We start from the raw sequence: 25,799 nt of genomic DNA, 5'->3' as shown, positions 1-25,799 counted from the left end.
CTTCTCCAGAGCAAGAGTCTGCTTTCAATGGCCGTCTTTAAACTGTCTCTCATCTGCAGCTCCTGTGCTTTCTTCAAAGTGTCCCTCTTGGCTGTAGCTCCTCTTCAAAATGTCACTCACAGCTGCACTGAGTTCCTTCTGTTTGTCAGCTCATTTATATGGCTCCACTGATCAAGGCCCACCTGAATGGGTGGGGCCACGCCTCCATGGAAATATCTCATCAGAGTTATCACCTACAGTTGGGTGGGACACATTTTCATGCAAACAACCTAATCCAAATGTTCCAACTTAATCCCCACTAATATGTCTGCCCCACAAGATTGCATCAAAGAATATGGCTTTTTCTGAGGGACATAATGCATTCAAACCAGCACAAGTGTCTTTTCAGGTAGGTCATTTCTAGTGTATAGGAACATTATGTGCATTAATCTTGTATCCCGCTACTTTGCTAAATTTGCTTATTAACTCACATAGCTGTGTTGTCGATTTCTCAGGGTTTTCCAGATATGAGATCATATCATCTGTAAATAATGATGGTTTTACTTCTTCCTTTCCCATTTGGATGCCTTTTATTTATTTGTCTTGCCAGATTGCTCTGGTTAGCACTTCTAGGGCAATGTTGAATAACAGTGGTGACAACAGGCATCCTTGTCTCATTCCCTGATCTTAGAGGGAAGGCTTTCAGTCACTCACCATTGAGTGCTGTGCTGGCTGTGGGGTTTTCATATATGTCCTTTATCATATTGAGGAAATTTCCTTCAATTCCTACATTTTGAAGTGTTTTTATCGAAAAGGGATGTTGGATTTTGTCAAATGCTTTTTCAGCATCTATTGAGATGATCATTTGATTTTTCCCTTTTGATTTGTCAATACATTGTATTACATTGATTGATTTTGTTATGTTGAACCATCCTTGCATGCCTGGAATGGAACCCACTTGGTCATGGTGTATGCTTTTTTAATGTGTCTTTGGATTCTATTTGCAAGTATTTTGTTGAGAATTTTTGCATCTGTATTCATTAGGTAGATTAGCCTGTAGTTTTCCTTTCTTGTAGCATCTTTACCTGGTTTGGCATTAGAGTGATGTTAGCTTCATAAAATGAGTTTGTAGTGTTCTGTTTTCTTCAATGTTTTGAAAGAGTTTAAGTAAGATTGGTGTTAGTTCTTTTTGGAAAGTTTGGTAGAATTCCCCTGTGAAGCCATCTGGCCCTGGGCATTTGCTTGTGGGAAGCTTTTTGATGACTGATTGGATCTCTTTGCTTGTGATTGGTTTGTTGAGGTCTTCTATTTCTTCTCAGGTCAGTCTAGGATGTTCATGTGTTTCCAGGAAATAGTCCATTTCTTCTACGTTATCTAGTTTGTTGGCATACAGTTGTTCATAATATCCTCTTATAATTTTTAAAATTTCTTCGGAATCCACAGTATTGTTGCCTCTCATTTATTATTTTGTTTATTTGGGTCTTCTTCTCTCTTTTTGATTTTGTCAGTCTAGCTAGGGGCTTGTCAATTTTGTTGATCTTCTCAACCAACTTTTGGTTTTATTTATTCTATTGTTTTTTTTGTTCTTTATGTCATTGATTTCTGCCTTAATCCTTGTTATTTCTTTTCTTCTGCTTGGTTTAGGATTAGTTTGCTGTTCATTTTCAAGCTTCTTTGGTTGTTCTGTTAGTTCTTTGATTTTAGCTCTTTCTTCCTTTTTAATGTATGCATTTAGAGCTATGAATTTCCCCTCCTTACCGCCTTTGCTGCACCCCATAAGTTTTGATATATTGTGCTCTCGTTTTCATTTGTCTCTAGATATTTAGCAATTTCTCTTGCAATTTCTTCAACTCAGTTATTGTTTAGGAGTGTGTTGTTTAACCTCCGGATATTTGTGAATATTCTAAATCTCTGATTGTTCTTGACTCCTAATTGTATTCCATTGTGATCAGAGAATGTGGTTTGAGTAATTTCAGTCTTTTTAAATTTATTGAGGCTTGTTTTATGGCCCAGCATATGATCTGTTCTGGAGAAAGTTCCATGAGCTCTAGAGAAGAATGTGTATCCTGGTGATTTGGGATGTAATGTTCTGTAAATGTCTGAAATTCAGATGAATTTATCAGATTGTTTAGGTTTTCAATTTCCTTATTGGTCCTCTGCTGGTTGATCTAGCTATAAGAGAGACTGATACATTGAAGTCTCCCACAATTATTGTGGAAACATCTATTGCTTCCTTCAGTTTTGCCAGTGTTTGTCTCATGTACTTTGGTGCACCTTGGCTGGGTGCACATACATTCATGTTTTGTTATTTCTTCTTGTTGAATTGTCCCTTTTATTAGTATATAGTGACTTTCTTTGTTATGACATCCTTGCATTTATAATCCGTTTTATATGAGATTAATATTGCTATTCCTTTCTTGTGGCTGTAGCTTGCATGGAATATTTTTTTCCATTGTTTCACTTTCAATTTCTTTTGTCTCTGGGTCTAAGATGAGTCTCCTTTAAGCAACATATTGACGGTTCATATTTTAAAATCCATTCTGCCAATCTGTGTCTTTTAATTGGGGAGTTTAATCCGTTCACATTCAATGTTATTACTGTGAAGGCATTTCTGGCATCAGCCATCCTATCCTTTGGTTTTTGTTTGTCAGATATATTTTTTTCCCTCTCTCTCTCTCTATTTCCTTTAATGCACCATTACTAAAACACTTTAGTTCTGAGCCTTTCTCCATCTCTCTCTCTCCTTTTTTTCTCTGCCGATAGGGCTCCCTTTAGTATCTTATCCAGGGCAGGTCTCTTGTTAGCAAATTCTCTCAGCCATTTGTTTGTCTGTGAAGATTTTAAGCTCTCCCTCAAATTTGAAAGAGAACTTTGCTGGATAAAGGATTCTTGATTGGCAATTTTTCTCTTTCAAAATTTTGAATATGACATACCACTGCCTTCTCACCTCTTTGGTGGCTGCTGAGTAGTCACTACTTAGTCTTATGTTTCCCTTGTAAATGGTGAATTGCTTCTCTCTTATACTGCTTTCGGAACTTTCTCCTTCTTTTCAGCGTTTGACAACCTGATTGGAATATGTCTTGGCGTGGGTTTATTTGTATTTATTCTGTTTGGAGTTCGTTGGGCGTCTATGATTTGCATATTTACGTCATTTAGAAGGGTTGGGAAGTTTTCCCCAACAATGTCTTTGAATACTCTTCCTAGACCTTTACCCTTCTCTTTCCCATCTGGAACACCAGTGATTCTTATATTTGTATGCCTCATGTTGTCCTTATATCCCTGAGGTCCATTTCAAATTTTCTGATTTTTTTCTCCATTTGTTCTTTTGTACTTTCATTCTCCAGAAAGTTTTCTTCAAGTTTGCCAACTCGTTCTTCAAATTCGTCTAATTTGCTGCTGTGTGTTTCCAAGATCTTTTTCATTTGATCAGTAGTTTCTTTTATTTCCATAAGCTCATCTGTTTTTTCATTTACTCTTACATAGTCCTCTTTATGCCCTTCTAGGGCCTTCTTTGTGTCCTTTATATCCTGAGCCATGATCTCGTTTGTGATTACTTCTTTGATTAATTATTCCAAGTACAGTGTCTCCTCCAATTTTTTGATTCGGGTGTTTGGGTTATCCATTTCTTCTGGTTTCTTCATGTACTTTAAAATTTTCTGTTGTGTTTTGGCATCTTGGCATTTGCTTATCTTGATAGGGTTCTTTTGGATATGCAGGCTTATTTGAACAATTTTTTATAATTTGTCAGAGCTACAGCTTGGTGAAGTGCACTTTCCCTGATTTACCAGCAGAAGGTGCCCCTGGCCACCTATTATCCTCAAGCCAGTTCTCCCCAACTTCATCTGTGTGGTGAGTGGGGGTCCAAAACTTGTGGAGGTCCAATCAGTGCACCAACTTTCTGTGTGCAGTTGGGACTGCCAGCTCTGAGGGTGTGGGGGTATGTCCTGTGCAGTTAGGCAGGGGAGATGGCTGTAAGACCCAGAACTCCCAGCCATTCCCAGAGTCTTAAAGTTGTTGCACTAGTCCAACCCTTCAGCTCAGATTCCTAAAGTCTTTCTCTCCTGTGGGCCTACAAGTCCCTGGGATTGGTGTAGGCCCTTGGGACTTCTTTGCGGGACCCTGCCACTAATGTATGCGCTCTATGGTCCTCTGTGGAGGAAGACTGTGTAACATCACAGGTGTGCAAAATCCCCAAGGGTAGCTCTCTGCCATGGCACTGCGAAGGGGCTTCTTCCAGCCCGCTGAAAATATGGCTCTAAAGGGCATGGAAACTCCTCACTTCACAGACCTCTGTCTGCTGCCGTGGGCCATTCCTAGCTTTCGGACAGTTAGCTGTGGGAGTGCGAAAGGCTGTCATCCACGCCAGATACTAAGCTGTATACCTGGGATGTGGAAGGCGCTCCCCACAATGATTGACTGTGTGGCTCTTGCTGCCAGATCTGCAGCCACTTTTGAAGTTTTTAAACTAACCCGCTTCCAAATGCCAGCCCAGGTTTCTCCCCACCACGGCGTGGCTGCTGTTCCCCAGCAGCCTTGAACGCTACCCGATTCCGAATGCAGACTCTTGGTTTCACTAAGTGCATAGTCACTGTGGATGTAGGGGACCTTGTCCAGCCAGTACAACCCTGGAACTGATATTTTGGAGCACTTGCTGTGTTTTACCTAGTGTTTTTCAGGAGAAGTGTTTTGCTCTGTCTCTCATAATCCACCATCTTGGATTCTCCCCAGCATCTTAATTACCCCTTAAAACTTAGCTTGGGCATCAACTCTGAGCATTCTCCCTTGTGGTTCCCCCACCTCTACCCCATTCCACCATAGGGTTCTCAGCCTCTCCTTTGTGCTCTTCATAGTTCCTGGTACTCCCCTCTATCATAGCACTTTCTACTTGGTATTTTTCTTATGTAATTTTCTGTCTGCCACTAGAGTTTGTTTATTTTTCTTTCTTTAGCCTCTAGCCCTTAATTAGGTCCTCAGAAAATGTGTGTCAAATGACTATCTTTTATTTCACGATGCATACTGAGAATATTTTCATTCATGGAGTCTCAAAAAGTGTGATAAATTTCAACCATTGTCTCCCTGTTTTTGTTTCTGCAAGTTGAGAGATTATCTCAATGTTTGAAAAACATTCCCTTTAGAATCACCTGCAGTTTAATTTCAGGCCAAATCTGAAAGAAGAAATAAACTTTCTTTTTAATCAAATCCTGCATTTAGTTGTGGAGCTTTGGTTTGGGGAGAGGAACTCAACAGAGGCTTTCTGGTAACCTCTAACTATTGTCTTTCCCCAAGTTGGGATGATGGTCAGTCATTACACTGATTCAACCTGTAAAGGACATTGAACTTATGGAGTGGAGGCCCTGGGTAGTATGTGATAAGAAGAAAAGTGAAACAAGTTCTCTATTACCCAGTGTCATTCCTAAGAAATGTTATGGAGGATATACTAAGGACTGGGTGCTGGGATACAGAAATAAGTAAGGCATAACTCCTGTCAGACTTACTGCTACACTGTGTGTGCATCACGGAATAGACCCAATCTGGACACAGTGCTATCCAATAGAACTTTCTGCAGTGATGGAAATGTTCTGTATTTCTGTTGTCCAATACAGTAGTCACCAGGCACATGTGGCATTTGAGTGCTGGAAATGTGGCTAGTGAGAATGAGAAACTGAATTTAAAATTTTATTTAGTTCTAGTTAATTTAAATTTAAATAGCTATATGTGGCTAGTAGTACTGTATTGGAAAGCACAGTTCTAGAGGAGCAAATTATTTCAGAGACATACATATAAAAAAGGAAGCACAATAAAACTATTAGGTGCTGTGATAGAAATATATCTAGCGTTCTATCTAGGATTGTATAAACTATATTTGGGGTAAAGTAGAACCCAAAGGAAGAAGTAGAGTTCAGTAGAGTCAGTTCTGGGAGTGGGGAGAGGGATTCAAGAAAAGCATCTTAGTTTTATGAGTCTTAAAAGATGAGTGGGTACCTCGTTGTCTCATATGCCAGTAGAGTTATCAGTGTCTCATATCAGTCATAGTTTTCTAGTTTTCCAAGAATCAAAATACAATAAAGTACAGTTATTCCTAAAACCCAATACAGTCTTATCTTTGATTTAGAAAAAATGTAAAAATTTGTCAATATAATATTTCTGATCATTATTATTAAAGCATTTATTTTACTAAATTGATGAGAAAGCTGGTAAATCAAGAATTCCTTTCTTGAATAATAATAACTTGCCCATTAAAATGGAAAAAAGTGTTCAATTTTTGCATGAACAAGCAACACTTAACTGGATATAAGCCAGTTTTATAGCCACTGGCAATAGAGTAACGTAAGTGTCTTCTTGCTATTAAGAGGTTTATTGATTGGAGGAATGTACCATACCCAGTATTTAACTGTAATGTGGGTAAATAACCTCCATATAAAGATAACAACAAGGTATCATCGAGTGTAGGATGAGTGCAATGAACATTGCTATTGTAAATCAGAAGAGGAAATGAACACTGTGGTCTGGAATAGTTATAACAGACTTTGTAAAATAGATGGGACTTGAGTTGGTCCATGAAAAGTAGATGGGACTCAGGTAAACCTAGATTTTGGTGGTGATGAGCCTTGGGGGTGTGATGGCAACAAAGGTGCTGAAGCAGGAATTCGGGGCGTGTATAAAGTGCAGTGGATTCATGTTTGACAGAGTCTCAGAGTTCTTAAAAGTTATATTTGGAAAGAAAGGCAACGGCCAATTTGCAAAAGGGCCTTACATGCCAGTTAAGGTGTATAGACTTTATTCTGAAGGCAGTGAGGAGCTGTTTGAAAGTTTTATTTGATTTGTTGTGTCTTTTTTTTTTCTTCAGAAGCAGTTGTGCATTATTTAGAACTCTTGTAGTGATGGCTTGCAGATTGATACATTGTGCTTTTTGTGAGTAGGGATAGTTATAAGAAGTTAAGGGTTGTGTGAGGGATGATGATAGGAACCCTCCTTGTGTAGTACTGGTGCACTGTGGAAAAAGATAGAAACCCCCCTCAATCTGACTTTGTTTACCCATTCATTTATATACTCAACAAATACGAATGCCTGTTTGTGACAGGTTTTGTGCCTTGAGATCTAGATAAAAGTTACCATTTCAGCCCTCAGGAGGCTCATAATCAGACTTTTGTCTGGTGTGATTTCTTGTTCAGTAGATCACAGGCACCTAACCCATCCTGTGGAACAGAGATGAGGGCCCTGATGAGAGGTGCTGACCATCCATTTGACACTTTCCTTAGTCCTCACCACATGGCCATTACTCCTTTTCTTTCCTAATGAGTGCTCATTTCTCCCCTCACTTTGCTAGCCAGAGAATTTTTTTTTAACTTTTTATTGTAGTAACTGATAGCACAGAATTTCCTATTTTAACCATATTCAAGTGTACAATGCAGTAATATTGATTATATTCACAATATTGTGCCATCATCACCGACATCCATTAACACTTCTTTTTCCTCACCTCAAACAGAAATTACTCTTGCTTTAAGCTCTAACTTCCTCTTCCCACCCCACCCCTCTTGCCCCTGGTAACCTGTAAACCACCATCTGTCTCTATGAAGTTTGCTTCTTTTGGGTTCTTCATATAAGTGAGATTGTATAATATTTGTCTTTTTGTGTCAGGCTTATTTTGCTTTTCAGATTCATCCCCGTTGCAGCATTCATCAGAACTTAATTCCTTTTTACCAGCCAGAGAATTCTTGCTTTCCCCCTGGCTAGAACACTGTGACGTTTTCCATTTCTGTCACTTTATGTTAAGTTGAGTATGACATTTTAAAAAATTCTGGTTTGTATTATGAGTCTGTTTTTCTAAGTGAGAATAGAGTTTCTGAGTGTAAAAAGCTCTGCTGCAAGTATCCCAGTGGGTGAGTCAGAAATGCTCCTGAGGTATCTCAAGGTGTCTCAGAGTCACATCATGTCATGTACATCCTTCTGAGAACGAAGACAAAATCAGTTAATAAGACAGCTAACAAAGTGTCACCTTTAAAAATTGCTGTTCGTTAGGAATAAGCCTACAAATCAGGCAATTCAGACATGAAAGAAAAAAAGAACTAATACTGATTGAATAGCAGGCACTGTTTTATGTACTTTGTGTGTATTATCTCATGTAATTCTTACAACAACCCTTGAAGATGTATAATATTATATCTGTTTTGCAGATAAGGAAATAGAATTCAGAGCGGTTAGATAGAAGGCTAAGATAGAATCTGGCTCTTACTTTTTTTTTTTTCCTTTACTCTTTAGTTGCATGATCTTTGCAGGTTATTCTAACTGTATGATTCTCATTTTACTTGGTGGTTGAAAAAAAGAGGAAGGATGACAGCCAACAGTACTTAATTCACAGGATTCTTTTTGAGAATTAAATGAGAAGCACTCCTGTGAAAAAATCCAATTCAGCAACATAGTAGGTGTTCAGTTAAGTTTCATTGAATATGAGCCTCTTGCTTCTTTGCTTACTCAGGGATTCCAATTAAAAGGAAAGGTTTAAAATTCCTAGGATGAATGAGAAATTTAACAAAGAAATATGGAAAATTAAGAAATGTGACCTAGGGTTTAATAAATACAGCTAACAGTTGTGTTTATTATATAGCACATTATGTTTATTTGATAGAAACTACAGAAGAGAAAGGAACTCCTGTGCTGAGGAGCCTTGATTGACCTTCCCTGAATAGTAGGGACTTATGCCGAAAGTTAGATCCATGGCCCTCTTTTCCATACTTAGGCTCTTCGTTAGGGCTCTATTCATGTGGTTGGTACTTTAGTTTGTCTTGGTTTAGCTTTTTTTTTTTTTTTTTCTTGTTTTAAAGTTTACTTTAAATTTCTGGTTTTCAGGTAAATAAATAATAAACCTCATAAACTATGAGGCTTCAGAGAATAAAGAGTTTAAGTAGAAATAAAGATGCAGAGGGTCATGTTTGCATTGCAGAGCCTTGGACTGAAGGAAGGAGTCTTGCCTAGTACAAATATGAAAACTACTCAGAAGTCCAAAGTGTCAGCAAGGGAGGCTGGTAGCACTTGAATCAGTAGTCCCCAAATACCTAGGTCCCTATTTGAAATTCTATAAAAAGATTCACTCACTTAAGGTTTATCTCTCAGAAATTTAAATCCACCAGAGCGTTCCTATGCCAGACAAGTCCTAAAACCCAGAGGCAACAGCCTCTTTTAAGAACAACAATCAGATGCAGTCCCCTTCCCCATAATGTCGACACCCCCTTTCAATATGAACAAGTTAGGGTGGTCACTGCCTAGACACCCCTGAAGATCGAGAAAGTGATCAAATGAGAAGGGGTAGCAACAGACAAGAAAGGATTTAACATTGTTTTGTATGACTGCGTGGTATGTGAATATATCTCAATAAAATGATGATTGAAAAAAAATAAAAAAAAATTAAAAAAAATTAAAAAAAAAATAAATAAAAACACCAATGGAATTTAAAAAAAAAAAAAGAAAGGATTTAACAAAGAATTATGAATACTGAAACTTTATGTAAGTACATACATATAGATAGATAGATAGGTGGATGCTAGGGTAGTTAGAATAGCAAGAAGGAAATAACTGAAATGGTGGAATTGTAGCCTATAACATTCTTTGAAATTTACTTTGTAGCTATTCGTTGAATTGTGCTTTGCAAGTTAGCACTTTTCTCTATATATTCTACATTTCACAATAAGGAAGGAACTGAAACTGTGGAACTGTAACCCATAACATTTTTTGAAATACCTATATAATTGCTTGTTGAGCTGTACTTTTTAACATTTTTTGAAATTACCTATATCAGTGCTTGTTGAGCTGTACTTTGAAAGTTAACACCTTTCTGTATATATATTTTACAATAATGGGAATAACTGAAATTGTGGAACTGTAACCGATAGCATTCTTTGAAATTTGCTCTCTACTCGTTAAATCGTACTTTGAAAGTTATCACTGTTACGTATGTATGTTAAAGTTCACATTAAAAAATGCATAAAAATAAAAGACCAAATGCCTGCTGTTACCACTGTTACCACCCTTTTACCTTGCTGTCATTTGAAAAGCACAAGTATGTGCTTTAGATTGATTTCTCTGTTTAGGGAAATGATAGTAGTTTTCAGTTCTGATGGTATAAGCAAAATAAATAGAACATGTCTATAAAGAATATACTTTAAAGGTTGTGCAACCATCACCACACAGTCCATTTTAGAACATTTTCATCACCTGAAAAAGAAACCCTGTACACTTTAGCAGTTACCCTTTATTACCTTCATCCGCCTCAGCCCTTTGCAACCACCAATCTTTTTATAGTAGATATGCCACTTCTGGACATGCAGGGTAGTCCTTTTGTGATTAGCTTCTTTCACTTAGCATAATGTTTTCAAGATCCAACCATGTTGTAGCATGTGTCATTCCTTTTTATTGCCAAATGGTATTCCATGGTATAGATATACCACATGGACATTTGGCTCTTTCCATTTTTGGGAATTATGAATCATACTGCTTGGAACATTTGTATACAAGTTTTTGGGTGGACATGTGTTTTCATTTCTCTTGGATGAATACCCAGGAGTGAAATTGCTGGGTCTTATGGTAACTTATGTTTAGCCTTTTGAGAAATTCCACTGCAGACTGTTTTCCAAAGTGCCTGCACCATTTTACATTCCCGTCAGCAATGTATAAGAGTTCCAATTTGTCTGCATTCTCATCAACACTTGTTATTTGTCTTTTAAAAAAAAAAAAATTTGTTGTAACATCTATGTATAACACATTTCCCATTTTAGCTATTTTTTTCCATTTTTAAGTGTACAGTTAAATGGTATTAATTACATTCACAGTGTTATGCTACTATCACTGCCATCCATTACCAAAATATTTTCATCACCCCAACAGAAACTATACCCATTAAACAGTGGCTCCCCATTCCTCTTTCCTCTGGCCTTTGTGACCTCTAAACTACTTTCTCTCTCTGTGGAATTGCTTATTCTAGATATTTCATATAAGTGGAATCATGCAACATTTGTCCTTTTGGGTCTGGCTGATTTCACTCAACAGAATGATTTCAAGGTTCATTTATGTTGTACCATGTATCTGAACTTCATTCTTTTTTATAGCTGAATAATATTCAATTGTGTGTTCATCCACATTTTGTTTATCCATTTATCTGTTGATGAACTTGTGTTGTTTCCACCATTTGGCTATTGTGAGTAATGCTGCTATGAACATTGGTATATATGTTCAATTCCTGTTTTCAGTTATTTTGGTTTTATAACTAGAAGTAGTATAGCTGGGTCATATGGAAATTCTATGTTTAACTTTTTGGGGAAAAGCCAGACTGATTTCCATAGTGGTGCACCATTTTACATTCTCACCAACAGTGAATGAGGGTTCCAATTTCTTCACATCCTTTATAACACTTGCATTTTGTTTTTTCAATGATAGCCATCCTAATGGACATGAAGTGGAATTTCATTGTAGTTTGACCTTCATTTCTCTGATGGCTAATGATGTTGAGCATCTTTTCATCTGCTTACTCTGGCCATTAGTATATCTTAGAAGAAATGACTATTCAAATCTTTTGCCCCATTTTAAAAATTGGGTTGTCTTTTTATTGTTGAGTTGTAAGAGTTCTTTATGTATGCTAGATACAAGTCCCTTATCAGATCAATGTCTTGCGAATATTTTCTCCCAGTCCTTAAGTTGTCTTTTCACTTTCTTTGAAGCAAGGTTTTTACTTCTAGTAAGTCCAGTTGATCTCTCTCTCTTTTTTTAATTGCTTATCCTTTGTTTCCTATCGAAGAAACCATTGCCTAATTCCAGGGCGTGAAGACTTATGCCCATGTTTTCTGCTGAGCATTTTATAGTTTTCACCTTTATGTTTAGGTCTTTTGATCATTTTGAATTAATGTTTGTATATGGTGTGAGGCAGGGGTCCAACTTTATTCTTCTGCTTGTGTATTTCCAGTTGTCCCCGTATTGGACTCTTTGTTGAAAAGACTGTTCTTTCCACTATTGAATTATTTTGGCCCTTTTGTTGAAATTCTTTAACCATAAATTGTGAAGATTTATTTCTGGACTTTCAGTTATATTCCATTTATTTACATGTTTATCCTTGTGCCAGTACCACACTGTCTTGATTACCATAGCTTTGTAATGAGGTTTGAAACCTGCAAGTATGAGTTCTGTAACCTTGTTCTTCTTTTTTCGGGATTTTTTTGGCTATTCTGGGTCCCATGCATTTCCATATGAGTTTTAATTATGGCTTGTCATTTTCTGCAAAGAAGCCAGCTGTGATTTTATGATAGGGATGGTATTGAATCTGTCTATCAGTTTGTGGAATATTACCATCTTAATATTAAGACTTTGATCATGAACATGGATGTCTTTCTATTTATTTAGGTCTTCTTTGATTTTTTTTCAGTGATGTGTTACAGTTTTCAGAGTATAAGTTTTGTACTTCTTTGGTTAAATTTATTCCTAAGTATTTTATTCTTTTTGATGCTATTGTAAATGATTGTTTTCTTAATTTCATTTTCATATTGTTAGTTTCCAGTGTGTAGAAATACAGTTGATTTTTGCATATTGATTTTGAATTCTGCAATTTTGCTGAATTTATTTGTTCTAATAGTTTTTAAGTGATCCAGACCACATTTTACACCAATAATATTGTATTCTTTTCCCTCAAACTTCTACTAGAATTCCTAGCACGTCCCATTAGTACATTATTATTGCTATTATTATCTTTCATGTTCTTTTGGTTTATTCACTGAATTTGTGCAAAATGTCTTTTTTACCAGTGAAATAGCTATAATTGGGGAGCAGTTAAACAGGAAGGAAGGAAGAGACAGTCCTCCACCTAGTCAGTTCTGGAATTCTTTCCCCAGATGCAGACTCCCTGAAGAAAAGACACTGGTTGTCTCACTCAGCTTCATATACCCCTCTTCCCCCATGGGCCTGGCAATTTGGTGTACTCCCAAAGATTTGTTGAATGAAATGAAGGAAAAAAGAAAAAATGAATAAACTTAGAGTCTTTTAGAGGTCCCCAAATCCTATCTTCTGTTAAATGCAGAAGTCTTTTCTCTGATACATATTATCTGAACTTTTATGCAAATTTTGCCCAGTGAACACTTCATGCCTGTCACAACTTGGAGTAGCCTTCCCTGTCTGCCCACAATCACTTCATTCTTGTGGAATTATTTTTAGATACTCCCTAATCAGGGAATATCCTTCTTTAGTAGGATGGTGCTCTGATACAAACTGATACTACTAACTGATTGTTAGCTGATTATAAGAGGACCCTAGATGAAAAATATGGCTTCATCATATCGTTTTTGTTAGTTATTTATGTCACTGGTTGAACTGAAAATCCTCAGGATATCATACAAGGGAAATTGTCAAAGAACATTCAGTCTGTTTAGGGAAAGACCAGATTGAGAATTTAAGACATAACTAAACAATTAAAGGCTGAATTGATTATCGGTGTTGATTTTACAGCAAATTTGATCTTGGTACTGGGGATACAGCAGTGAATAAAATAAGTCTCTGCTCTCAGTTGAGTTCTGGTGGGTAGAAACAGGAAAAATCAGAGTGTGTGGAAAGGGAATGATTGAAGGGGAGGGTCAATATAGACCTCTCTGATGAGGTGAAGTTTAAATCGAGATCTTAGTGAAATTAAGGAGCAAGTCATATTGATGATTATAGGGAAGAATAATTTAGGCAGAGTGAACTATAAGTGCTCAGTCCCTGATGTGGGAGCATGCTTGACTTTTTGAGGAATAACAGGAAGGGAAGTGTATTAGTCAGGGTTCTCTAGGGAAGCATAATCAACAGGAGATAATCTGTAAATATTATGAGATTCTTAAAAAATTGTCTCACATGGCTGTGGAGATGCACAAGTCCAAATTCCATAGGGTAGTTGGCAAGCTGGGAACTCCAGTGAAGGTTTTTGATGAATTCCCCAGGAGAAGCTGGCTGGCTGAAGTAGAAATGGAAATTCTCGCTTCTGACTACTGAAATCATCACTTTTCTTTTTCAGGCCTTCAACTGATTTGATGATATGTCTTTCATTGTTGAAGACAATTTCCTCAACTGGTTGTAGATGTAATCAGCCATAGATGCAATCAACTTACTGATCTTTTAAGTCCATGAAATGTCCTCACAGTTAACAGTCTGGCCAGTGCTTGCTTGACCAAACAACCAGGCACTATAACCTCGCGAAGTTGACACACAAACAATCATCACAGGAAGGATGCCTCTGCTGCCCACATTAAGGGATCTGAGACTTGCATGTTCTTGGTGTATGTTGTGGCCACCTCAGAGTGTTTCCAAACAACATGAATGTTGATGCTAAAATTTCATTTTACACAGGGGATCATCAAATCCTACCTTGTAGTGAGCAAGAGGGAGAGTGTTGAGAGGTGAAATCAAAAGGGAGCCAGAGGGAGGCGGGGCAAGATGGCAGACTGGTGAGCAGTATGTTTTAGTTACTCCTCCAGGAAAGTAGGTAGAAAGCCAGGAACTGCGTGGACTGGACACCACAGAGCAATCTGACTTTGGGCATACTTCATGCAACACTCATGAAAACATCGAACTGCTGAGATCAGCGAAATCTGTTTTTGTGACCAGGGGACCCGCACCCCTCCTTGCCAGGCTAAGTCCCGTGGGAGGAGGGGCTGTCAGCTCCGGGAAGGAGAAGGGAGAACTGCAGTGGCAGCCCTTATCGGAAACTCATTCTACTGATCCAAACTCGAACCATAGATAGACTGAGACCAGACACCAGAGAATCTCAGAGCAGCCAGCCCAGCAGAGAGGAAACAGGCATAGAAAAAAATAGCACGAAAAACTCCAAAATAAAAGCGGAGGATTTTTGGAGTTCTGGTGAACATAGAAAGGGGAAGGGCAGAGCTCAGGCCCTCAGGCTCATATGCAAATCCCGAAGAAAAGCTGATCTCTCTGCCCTGTGGACCTTTCCTTAATGGCCCTAATTGCTTTGTCTCTTAGCATTTCAATAACCCATTAGATCTGTGAGGAGGGCCCTTTTTTTTTAAATCCTTTTTTCTTTTTCTAAAACAATTACTCTAAGAAGCCCAATACAGAAAGCTTCAAAGACTTGCAATTTGGGCAGGTCAAGACAAGAGCAGAACTAAGAGAGCTTTGAGACAAAAGGCAATAATCCAGTGGCTGTGAAAATTCACTAAACACCACAGCTTCCCAAGAAAAGGGGGGTGTCCACTCACAGCCATCATCCTGGTGGACAGGAAACACTCCTGCCCATCGCAAGCCCCATAGCCCAGAGCTGCCCCAGACAACCCAGTGTGACGGAACTGCTTCAAATAACAGGCACACACCACAGAACTGGGCGTGGACATTAGCCTTCCCTGCAACCTCAGCTGATTGTCCCAGAGTTGGGAAGGTGGAGCAGTGTGAATTAACAAAGCCCCATTCAGCCATCATTTCAGCAGACTGGGAGACTCCCTACACAGCCCAGCAGCCCAGAACTGCCCTGGGGGGACGGTACTCACCTGTGACATAGCACAGTCATCCCTCAACAGAGGACCAGGGGGTGCACAGCCTGGAAGAGGGGCCCACTTGGAAGTCTCAGGAGCCATACGCCAATACCAAGGACCTGTGGGTCAGTGGCAGAGACACACTGTGGCAGGACTGAACCGAAGGATTAGACTATTGCAGCAGCTTAAAAACTCCAGGATCACCAGGGAGATTTGATTGTTAGAGCCATCCCCCCTCCCTGACTGCCCAGAAACACGCCCCATATACAAGGTGGGCAACACCAACTACACATGCAAGCTTGGTACACCAGTTGGACCCCACAAGACTCACTCCCCCACTCACCACAAAGGCTAAGCAGGGGAGAACTGGCTTGTGGAGAACAGGTGGCTCGTGGACGCCACCTGCTGGTTAGTTAGAGAAAGTGTGCTCCACGAAGCTGTAGATCTGATAAATTAGAGATAAGGACTTCAGTTGGTCTACAAATCCTAAAAGAACCCTATCAAGTTCAGCAAATGCCAAGAGGCCAAAACCAACAGAAAATTACAAAGCATATGAAAAAACCAGACGATATGGATAACCCAAGCCGAAGCACCCAAATCAAAAGATCAGAAGAGACACGGCACCTAGAGCAGCTACTCAAAGAACTAAAGATGAACAATGAGACCATAGTACGGGATACAAAGGATATCAAGAAGACCCTAGAAGAGCATAAAGAAGACATTGCAAGACTAAAAAAATAGATGATCTTATGGAAATTAAAGATTCTGGACACTCATAGTACAAGACTAGAGGAAGTTGAACAACGAATCAGTGACCTGGAAGATGACAGAATGGAAAACGAAAGCATAAAAGAAAGAATGGGGAAAAAAATTGAAAAAATCAAAACGGACCTCAGGGATATGATAGATAATATGAAACGTCCGAATGTAAGACTCATTGGTGTTCCAGAAGGGGAAGAAAAGGGTAAAGGTCTAGGAAGAGTATTCAAAGAAATTGTTGGGGAAAACTTCCCAAATCTTCTAAACAACATAAATACACAAATCATAAATGCTCAGCGAACTCCAAATAGAATAAATCCAAATAAACCCACTCCGAGACATATTCTGATCACACTGTCAAACACGGAAGAGAAGGAGCAAGTTCTGAAAGCAGCAAGAGAAAAGCAATTCACCACATACAAAGGAAACAGCATAAGACTAAGTAGTGACTACTCAGCAGCCACCATGGAGGCGAGAAGGCAGTGGCATGATATATTTAAAATTCTGAGTGAGAAAAATTTCCAACCAAGAATACTTTATCCAGCAAAGTTCTCCTTCAAATTTGAGGGAGAGCTTAAATTTTTGACAGACAAACAAATGCTGAGAGAATTTGCTAACAAGAGACCTGCCCTACTGGAGATACTAAAGGGAGCCCTACAGACAGAGAAACAAAGAAAGGACAGAGAGACTTGGAGAAAGGTTCAGTACTAAAGAGATTCGGTATGGGTACAATTAAGGATATTAATAGAGAGAGGTGAAAAATATGACAAACATAAACCAAAGGATAAGATGGCTGATTCAAGAAATGCCTTCACGGTTATAACGTTGAATGTAAATGGATTAAACTCCCCAATTAAAAGATATAGATTCGCAGAATGGATCAAAAAAAATGAACCATCAATATGTTGCGTACAAGAGACTCATCTTAGACACAGGGACACAAAGAAATTGAAAGTGAAAGGATGGAAAAAAATATTTCATGCAAGCTACAGCCAAAAGAAAGCAGGTGTAGAATATTAATCTCAGATAAAATAGACTTTAAATGCAGGGATGTTTTGAGAGACAAAGAAGGCCACTACATACTAATAAAAGGGGCAATTCAATAAGAAGAAATAACAATCGTAAATGTCTATGCACCCAATCAAGGTGCCACAAAATACATGAGAGAAACACTGGCAAAACTAAAGGAAGCAATTGATGTTTCCACAATAATTGTGGGAGACTTCAACACATCACTCTCTCCTATAGATAGATCAACCAGACAGAAGACCAATAAGGAAATTGAAAACCTAAACAATCTGATAAATGAATTAGATTTAACAGACATCTACAGGACATTACATCCCAAATCACCAGGATACACATACTTTTCTAGTGCTCATGGAACTTTCTCCAGAATAGATCATATGCTGGGACATAAAACAAGGCTCAATAAATTTAAAAAGATTGAAATTATTCAAAGCACATTCTCTGACCACAATGGAATACAATTAGAAGTCAATAACCATCAGAGACTTAGAAAATTCACAAATACCTGGAGGTTAAACAACGCACTCCTAAACAATCAGTGGGTTAAAGAAGAAATAGCAAGAGAAATTGCTAAATATATAGAGACGAATGAAAATGAGAACACAACATACCAAAACCTATGGGATGCAGCAAAAGCAGTGCTAAGGGGGAAATTTATAGCACTAAACGCATATATTAAAAAGGAAGAAAGAGCCAAAATCAAAGAACTAATGGATCAACTGAAGAAGCTAGAAAATGAACAGCAAACCAATCCTAAACCAAGTAGAAGAAAAGAAATAACAAGGATTAAAGCAGAAATAAATGACATAGAGAACAAAAAAACAATAGAGAGGATAAATATCACCAAAAGTTGGTTCTTTGAGAAGATCAACGAGATTGACAAGCTCCTAGCTACACTGACAAAATCAAAAAGAGAGAAGACCCATATAAACAAAATAATGAATGAAAAAGGTGACATAACTGCAGATCCTGAAGAAATTAAAAAAATTATAAGAGGATATTATGAACAACGTATGCCAACAAACTGGATAATGTAGAGGAAATGGACAATTTCCTGGAAACATATGAACAACCTAGTCTGACCAGAGTAGAAATAGAAGACCTCAATCAACCCATCACAAGCAAAGAGATCCAATCAGTCATCAAAAATCTTCCCACGAATAAATGCCCAGGGCCAGATGGCTTCACAGGGGAATTCTACCAAACATTCCAGAAAGAACTGACACCAATCTTATTCAAACTCTTTCAAAACATTGAAGAAAATGGAACACTACCTAACTCATTTTATGAAGCTAACATCAATGTAATACCAAAACCAGGCAAAGATGCTACAAAAAAGGAAAACTACCGGCCAATCTCCCTAATGAATATAGATGCAAAAATCCTCAACAAAATACTTGCAAATCGAATCCAAAGACACATTAAAAAAATCATACACCATGACCAAGTGGGGTTCATTCCAGGCATGCAAGGATGGTTCAACATAAGAAAATCAATCAATGTATTACAACACATTAAAAATTCGAAAGGGAAAAATCAAATGATCATCTCAATAGATGCTGAAAAAGCATTTGACAAAATCCAACATCCTTTTTTGATAAAAACACTTCAAAAGGTAGGAATTGAAGGAAACTTCCTCAATATGATAAAGAGCATATATGAAAAACCCACAGCCAGCATAGTACTCAATGGTGAGAGACTGAAAGCCTTCCCTCTAAGATCAGGAACAAGACAAGGATGCCCGCTATCACCGCTGTCATTCAGCATTGTGCTGGAAGTGCTAGCCAGGGCAATCTGGCAAGACAAAGAAATAAAAGGCATCCAAATTGGAAAAGAAGAAGTAAAACTGTCATTGTTTGCAGATGATAAGATCTTATATCTGGAAAACCCTGAGAAATCGACGATACAGCTACTAGAGCTAATAAACAAATTTAGCAAAGTAGCGGGATACAAGATTAATGCACATAAGTCAGTAATGTTTCTATATGCTAGAAATGAACAAACTGAAGAGACACTCAAGAAAAAGATACCATTTTCAATAGCAACTAAAAAAATCAAGTACCTAGGAATAAACTTAACCAAAGATGTAAAAGACCTATACAAAGAAAACTACACAACTCTATTAAAAGGAATAGAAGGGGACCTTAAAAGATGGAAAAACATTCCATGTTCATGGATAGGAAGGCTAAATGTCATTAAGATGTCAGTTCTACCCAAACTCATCTACAGATTCAATGCAATCCCAATCATAATTTCAACAACCTACTTTGCAGACTTGGAAAAGCTAGTTATCAAATTTATTTGGAAAGGGAAGATGCCTCGAATTGCTAAAGACACTCTAAAAAAGAAAAACGAAGTGGGAGGACTTACACTCCCTGACTTTGAAGCTTATTATAAAGCCACACTTGCCAAAACAGCATGGTACTGGCACAAAGATAGACATATAGATCAATGGAATCGAATTGAGAATTCAGAGATAGACCCTCAGATCTATGGCCGACTGATCTTTGATAAGGCCCCCAAAGTCACTGAACTGAGTCATAATGGTCTATTCAACAAATGGGGCTGGAAGAGTTGGGTATCCATATCCAAAAGAATGAAGGAGGACCCCTACCTCACACCCTACACAAAAATTAACTCAAAATGGATGAAAGATCTCAATATAAAAGAAAGTACCATAAAACTCCTAGAAGATAATGTAGGGAAACATCTTCAAGACCTTGTATTAGGCGGCCACTTCCTAGACTTTACACCCAAAGCACAAGCAACAAAAGAGAAAATAGATAAATGGGAACTCCTCAAGCTTAGAAGTTTCTGCACCTCAAAGGAATTTCTCAAAAAGGTAAAGAGGCAGCCAACACAATGGGAAAAAATTTTTGGAAACCATGTATCTGACAAAAGACTGATATCTTGCATATATAAGGAAATCCTACAACTCAATGACAATAGTACAGACAGCCCAATTATAAAATGGGCAAAAGATATGAAAAGACAGTTCTCTGAAGAGGAAATACAAATGGCCAAGAAACACATGAAAAAATGTTCAGCTTCACTAGCTGTTAGAGAGATGCAAGTTAAGACCACAGTGAGATACCATCTCACACCGATTAGAATGGCTGCCATTAAACAAACGGTAAACTACAAATGCTGGAGGGGATGTGGAGAAATTGGAACTCTTATTCATTGTTGGTGGGACTGTATAATGGTTCAGCCACTCTGGAAGTCAGTCTGGCAGTTCCTTAGAAAACTAGATATAGAGTTACCATTCGATCCAGCGATTGCACTTCTCGGTATATACCCGGAAGATCGGAAAGCAGTGACACGAACAGATATCTGCACGCCAGTGTTCATAGCAGCATTATTCACAATTGCCAAGAGATGGAAACAACCCAAATGTCCTTCAACAGATGAGTGGATAAATAAAATGTGGTATATACACACGGTGGCATACTACACGGCAGTAAGAAGGAACGATCTCGTGAAACATATGACAACATGAATGAACCTTGAAGACATAATGCTGAGCGAAATAAGCCAGGCACAAAAAGAGAAATATTATATGCTACCACTAATGTGAACTTTGAAAAATGTAAAACAAATGGTTTATAATGTAGAATGTAGGGGAACTATCAGTAGAGAGAAATTAAGGTAGGGGGAACAATAATCCAGTAAGAACAGATAAGCTATTGTGGGTAAATTTAAAGTTCTGGGAATGCCCAGGAATGACTATGGTCTGTTAATTTCTGATGGGTATAGTAGGAACAAGTTCACAGAAATGTTGCTATATTAGGTAACTTTCTTGGGGTAAAGTAGGAACAGGTTGGATGTAAAGCAGTTATCTTAGGTTAGTTGTCTTTTTCTTACTCCCTTGTTATGGTCTCTTTGAAATGTTCTTTTATTGTATGTTTTTTTTTTTTTATTTTTTTTTCATACAGTTGATTTAAAAAAGAAAGGAAAGTAAAAAAAAAAAAGAAAAACAAGGGAAAAAATATGTAGTGCCCCCTTGAGGAGCCTGTGGAGAATGCAGGGGTATTCGCCTACCCCACCTCGATGGTTGCTAACATGACCACAGACATAGGGGACTGGTGGTTTAATGGGTTGAGCCCTCTACCATAGGTTTTACCCTTGGGAAGACGGTTGCTGCAAAGGAGAGGCTAGGCCTCCCTATAATTGTGCCTAAGAGCCTCCTTCCCAATGCCTCTTTGTTGCTCAGATGTGGCCCTGTCTCTCTAGCTAAGCCAACTTGAAAGTTGAAATCACTGCCCTCCCCCCTACGATGGATCAGACACCCAGGGGAGTGAATCTCCCTGGCAACGTGGAATATGACTCCCGGGGAGGAATGTAGACCCGGCATTGTGGGACGGAGAACATCTTCTTGACCAAAAGGGGATGTGAAAGGAAATGAAATAAGCTTCAGTGGCAGAGAGATTCCTAAACGAGCCGAGAGATCACTCTGGTGGGCACTCTTACGCACACTTTAGACAACCCTTTTTAGGTTGTAAAGAATTGGGGTAGCTGGTGGTGGATACCTGAAACTATCAAACTACAACCCAGAACCCATGAATCTCGAAGACAATTGTATAAAAATGTAGCTTATGAGTGGTGACAGTGGGATTGGGAAAGCCATAAGGACCACACTCCACTTTGTCTAGTTTATGGATGGATGAGTAAAAAAATAGGGGAAGGAAACAAACAAACAAACAGAGAAAGGTACCCAGTGTTCTTTTTTACTTCAATTGCTCTTTTTCACTTTAATTATTATTCTTGTTATTTTTGTGTGTGTGCTAATGAAGGTGTCAGGGATTGATTTAGGGGATGAATGTACAACTATGTAATGGTACTGTGAACAATCGAAAGTACGATTTGTTTTGTATGACTGCGTGGTATGTGAATATATCTCAATAAAATGAAGATTAAAAAAAAAAAGGGAGACAGATTACATGGTGTTTGGTAGGCCGTGGTAATGACTTTGAATTTAATTCTTAATGAGATTAGAAACCATTGCAGAGTTTTGAGCAGAGAGGAATGACATGATCTGAATTGAATTTAAAAGGCTCATTGTGGATTTTGGGAAGAGAGGAACAGGGGATAGAAAGATGGGAAGGGCCAGGAGCAGGGGGATCAGATAGGAAGCTATTACAACAGTTAAGGAGAGAGATAATGTCTTGAACCAGGATGGTAGCAGCAGAGTGGGGAGAAGCGGTTAGTTTCAGTATGTTTTGAAAGTAGAGCTGACAAAATTTGCTGATGGATTGGATGAGGATTATGAGAATAAGAAATTAGTTAAAAATTGTTCTGAGGTTTTTGCTTTGAGTGACTCAAGATTGGGGATGGGGAAGATTGTGGGAGGAATCGTTTGTAGGAAGAGATCAGAGTTTGGGTTTAGACATATTTAAGATGCCTATTACACAGTCAAGAAGAGATGTCCAGTAGGCAGTTGTGTATAAAGGTCTGGAATTCAGAGAAGTCTAGGTTGTAGATATAAATTTGGGAGTCATTAGTATATTTAAAGCCCTGGAATGATGAAATTACCTAAGAAATGTGTGTAAATAGAGCAGAGCAGAGAAGAGATACGATGATGGAGCCCTGAGACAGTCTGACATTGAGAGGTTGCGAAGATAAAAGAGGAGTAGCCAGAGCGGTAGAAGAACCAAGAGAAAGTAGATTCCCAGAGGCCAAGTAATCTCTGTATGTTTGGGGTGGTGGTGGTGGTGATAATGTCCTGGCTTGGTCACCTGGAGTCCTAGGGTCTAACCATGGTTTAGTTCTAAATAACTGTGGGACTTTGGATAATTCACCTTATCTCTTTGGGCCCTCATTTTCTGATCACTAAAGAGAAGGGCTTGACTAGATTGTCTCTAAACTTTTCCCCATGATAATAATACATGTATTTATATAACACTTTACAGTTTGCATATAGATTTTCATGTGTTCAATTTCATTTAATGTTTGTAACAAATCTGTGGGACCTACATTTTACACACATTTTACAGATGTGATTAGGGAAGTTAGAGACTCACCCAGGTTCACATGTTCTAGTTAGAGACTTGAACCAAATTCTGTCTGGTCTCAAAGCCTGTGTTCTTTCTACTGTGTAACAATTACCCTTTTACACTAATGTTCTCTAGTTTCTTTGATTGTCAGCACAGAGAATTCATTCATTCATTCACTCAGTGAATATTTGTCGAGCACTTGTGCCTTAAGCTAGTCTCTGTTCTGAGTTGTGGAGATGCAGCTATAACCACATCAAAGTCCTTGTCTTCATAGATACTTCATTCTAGTGAGGGAGACTGACAGTACACAGACTAATAAGTAATATAACTTTAGTGCCAGAATAAAAAAATTAAGCAAGGCTAAGCCAACTTGAAAGGTGAAATCACTGCCCTCCCCCCTACGTGGGATCAGACACCCAGGGGAGTTAATCTCCCTGGCAACGTGGAATATGACTCCGGGGGAGGAATGTAGACCTGGCATCGTGGGATGGAGAACATCTTCTTGACCAAAAGGGGGATGTGAAAGGAAATGAAATAAGCTTGAGTGGCAGAGAGATTCCAAAAGGAGCCGAGAGGTCACTCTGGTGGGCACTCTTACGCACAATTTAGACAACCCTTTTTAGGTTGTAAAGAATTGGGGTAGCTGGTGGTGGATACCTGAAACTATCAAACTACAACCCAGAACCCATGAATCTCGAAGACAATTGTATAAAAATATAGCTTATGAGGGGTGACAATGGGATTGGGAAAGCCATAAGGACCACACTCCACTTTGTCTAGTTTATGGATGGACGAGTAGAACAATAGGGGAAGGAAACAGACAAAGGTACCCAGTGTTCTTTTTTACTTCAATTGCTCTTTTTCACTCTAATTATTATTCTTGTTATTTTTGTGTGTGTGCTAATGAAGGTGTCAGGGATTGATTTAGGTGATGAATGTACAACTATGTAATGGTACTGTAAACAATCGAAAGTACGATTTGTTTTGTATGACTGCGTGGTATGTGAATATATCTCAATAAAATGAAGATAAAAAAAAAAAGAATGAACATGTTACAGAACTGGTAACAGCTGTTTAGACTTCATTAAAAGGTGCTTGTGGTGAAAAAAAAAAAAATTAAGCAAGGCAAGGAAACAGGGTGTATTGTGGGCGGTGATGGAGGAAGCCTCTTTGAAGAGATGGCATTTGAGCAGAGACCTGAATGATCTGAAGTAACAAGCCATGGGAAGATGTGGTGGAAGGGTGTTCAAAGCAGAGGGAACAGCAGATAGATCCCAAAGGCAAGAATGAACTGGGTATATTTGAGGAATAGCAAGAGGACTGTTGGTAGAAAATGAGGTTGACAAGCAAAGTGCATAGAGTTTTGGAGTCATTTAGCCCTGGAGGACAATTCTGACTTCAACCCTTAATTTGCTGTGACTGGGCAGGGTACCTGACTTGTTTGAGCTTTAATTTCTTCATCTGTAAAATGGAAATAATAAAATAAAAGGTTGTCATGAAAATTAAATGAGAGAATGATTGTAAAGCATCTAGAATGGTGACTGGCACATTAATTAATTCATAAAACATGTTTACTTCACATCTGCTATTAGATGATATCCTAGGCACTCATTCCAGTTATCAAATGAGTTCAGTTTGGTTTCTCCTTTTTTCAATTTGTTTTAGTCAGCAGATCTTAAAATTCGTGTTTTGTGTCAGGGTTGTGCTAGGCACTATCCCTGAGCTCACCTTTTGTTAAAATCAAGGAAGGAAGTGTTGGACTGGAATGAAAATGATTTAAAAGTTGATGAGTATTTAAAAAAATAAGGGCTTGGGGTTCTGGTAATTGCAGCATCTGCTATGTTAATCATTTTTATGGAAAAAAAAACTGCATGTACATTTCTGTCATCTTTTCTTATCACAGAATACTACCGTTAGCTTTGTTTAGGCACTTTCCAGTCAGGATTCCTGCTGACCCAAACCTGCTTACCTTAGGAAAATCAGATTAGGAACCAAGCCCTCCATTTTATAAGACCATCTGTTTTCAGACCCACAGCTGGTGCCCTCACATTTGCAACCCAACACAACTGGAATGATTTATTCCTCTCCAGGTAACATTTGTGCACTAGCCTTCCAGCAAAGTATAGTATCAGCTTTACACTTAATGAAGCATCCTGCACAGGTGGTGAGCTGCACATAAAGGATGCTTCTGACTTGTAGATGACTGATGAACAGGTTGGAATAAATCGTTGGTCCTGAGAGTGTAACCAGAGGAAGAACAGGGCAAACACCGGCAGTAAGACAGAATTTATCCAGTAAAGAGTCTTGATTGTGTATCCTGGATTTCTGGAGTATTTGAGATCATTTAACTCTACTGATTTTTTTTTTTTCCAACTGATTCTTTAAGTTAGATTGTTGTGCCACTGTTGAGTTAGGTGAGGAAATTAAGGCCCAGAGAGGAGAAGGGACTTAGTTTAAGTTGCACAGCAGTTTGGCACAGCCAGAAATAGAACTCAGGTATCCAGTTACCAGCCCAGTGTTTACTTCCCCATATTGTGTTGTGCTG

The 25,799-nt window shown here is 38.5% G+C and overlaps 1 protein-coding gene across 11 annotated transcripts in view; it reads left to right on the top strand.

Annotated features, from left to right (window-relative positions):
- Positions 1 to 25,799, top strand: part of FAM168A (family with sequence similarity 168 member A) — a 263,583-nt gene that overhangs the window by 108,899 nt on the left and 128,885 nt on the right. The gene's annotated exons all lie outside the window — the stretch shown is intronic.

Source organism: Choloepus didactylus, chromosome 6, assembly GCF_015220235.1.
Source record: "Choloepus didactylus isolate mChoDid1 chromosome 6, mChoDid1.pri, whole genome shotgun sequence".
Taxonomy (NCBI): Eukaryota; Metazoa; Chordata; class Mammalia; order Pilosa; family Megalonychidae; genus Choloepus; species Choloepus didactylus.
Note: the sequence above shows the minus strand (reverse complement) of the source record. Positions and strands in the feature narration are given on the sequence as shown.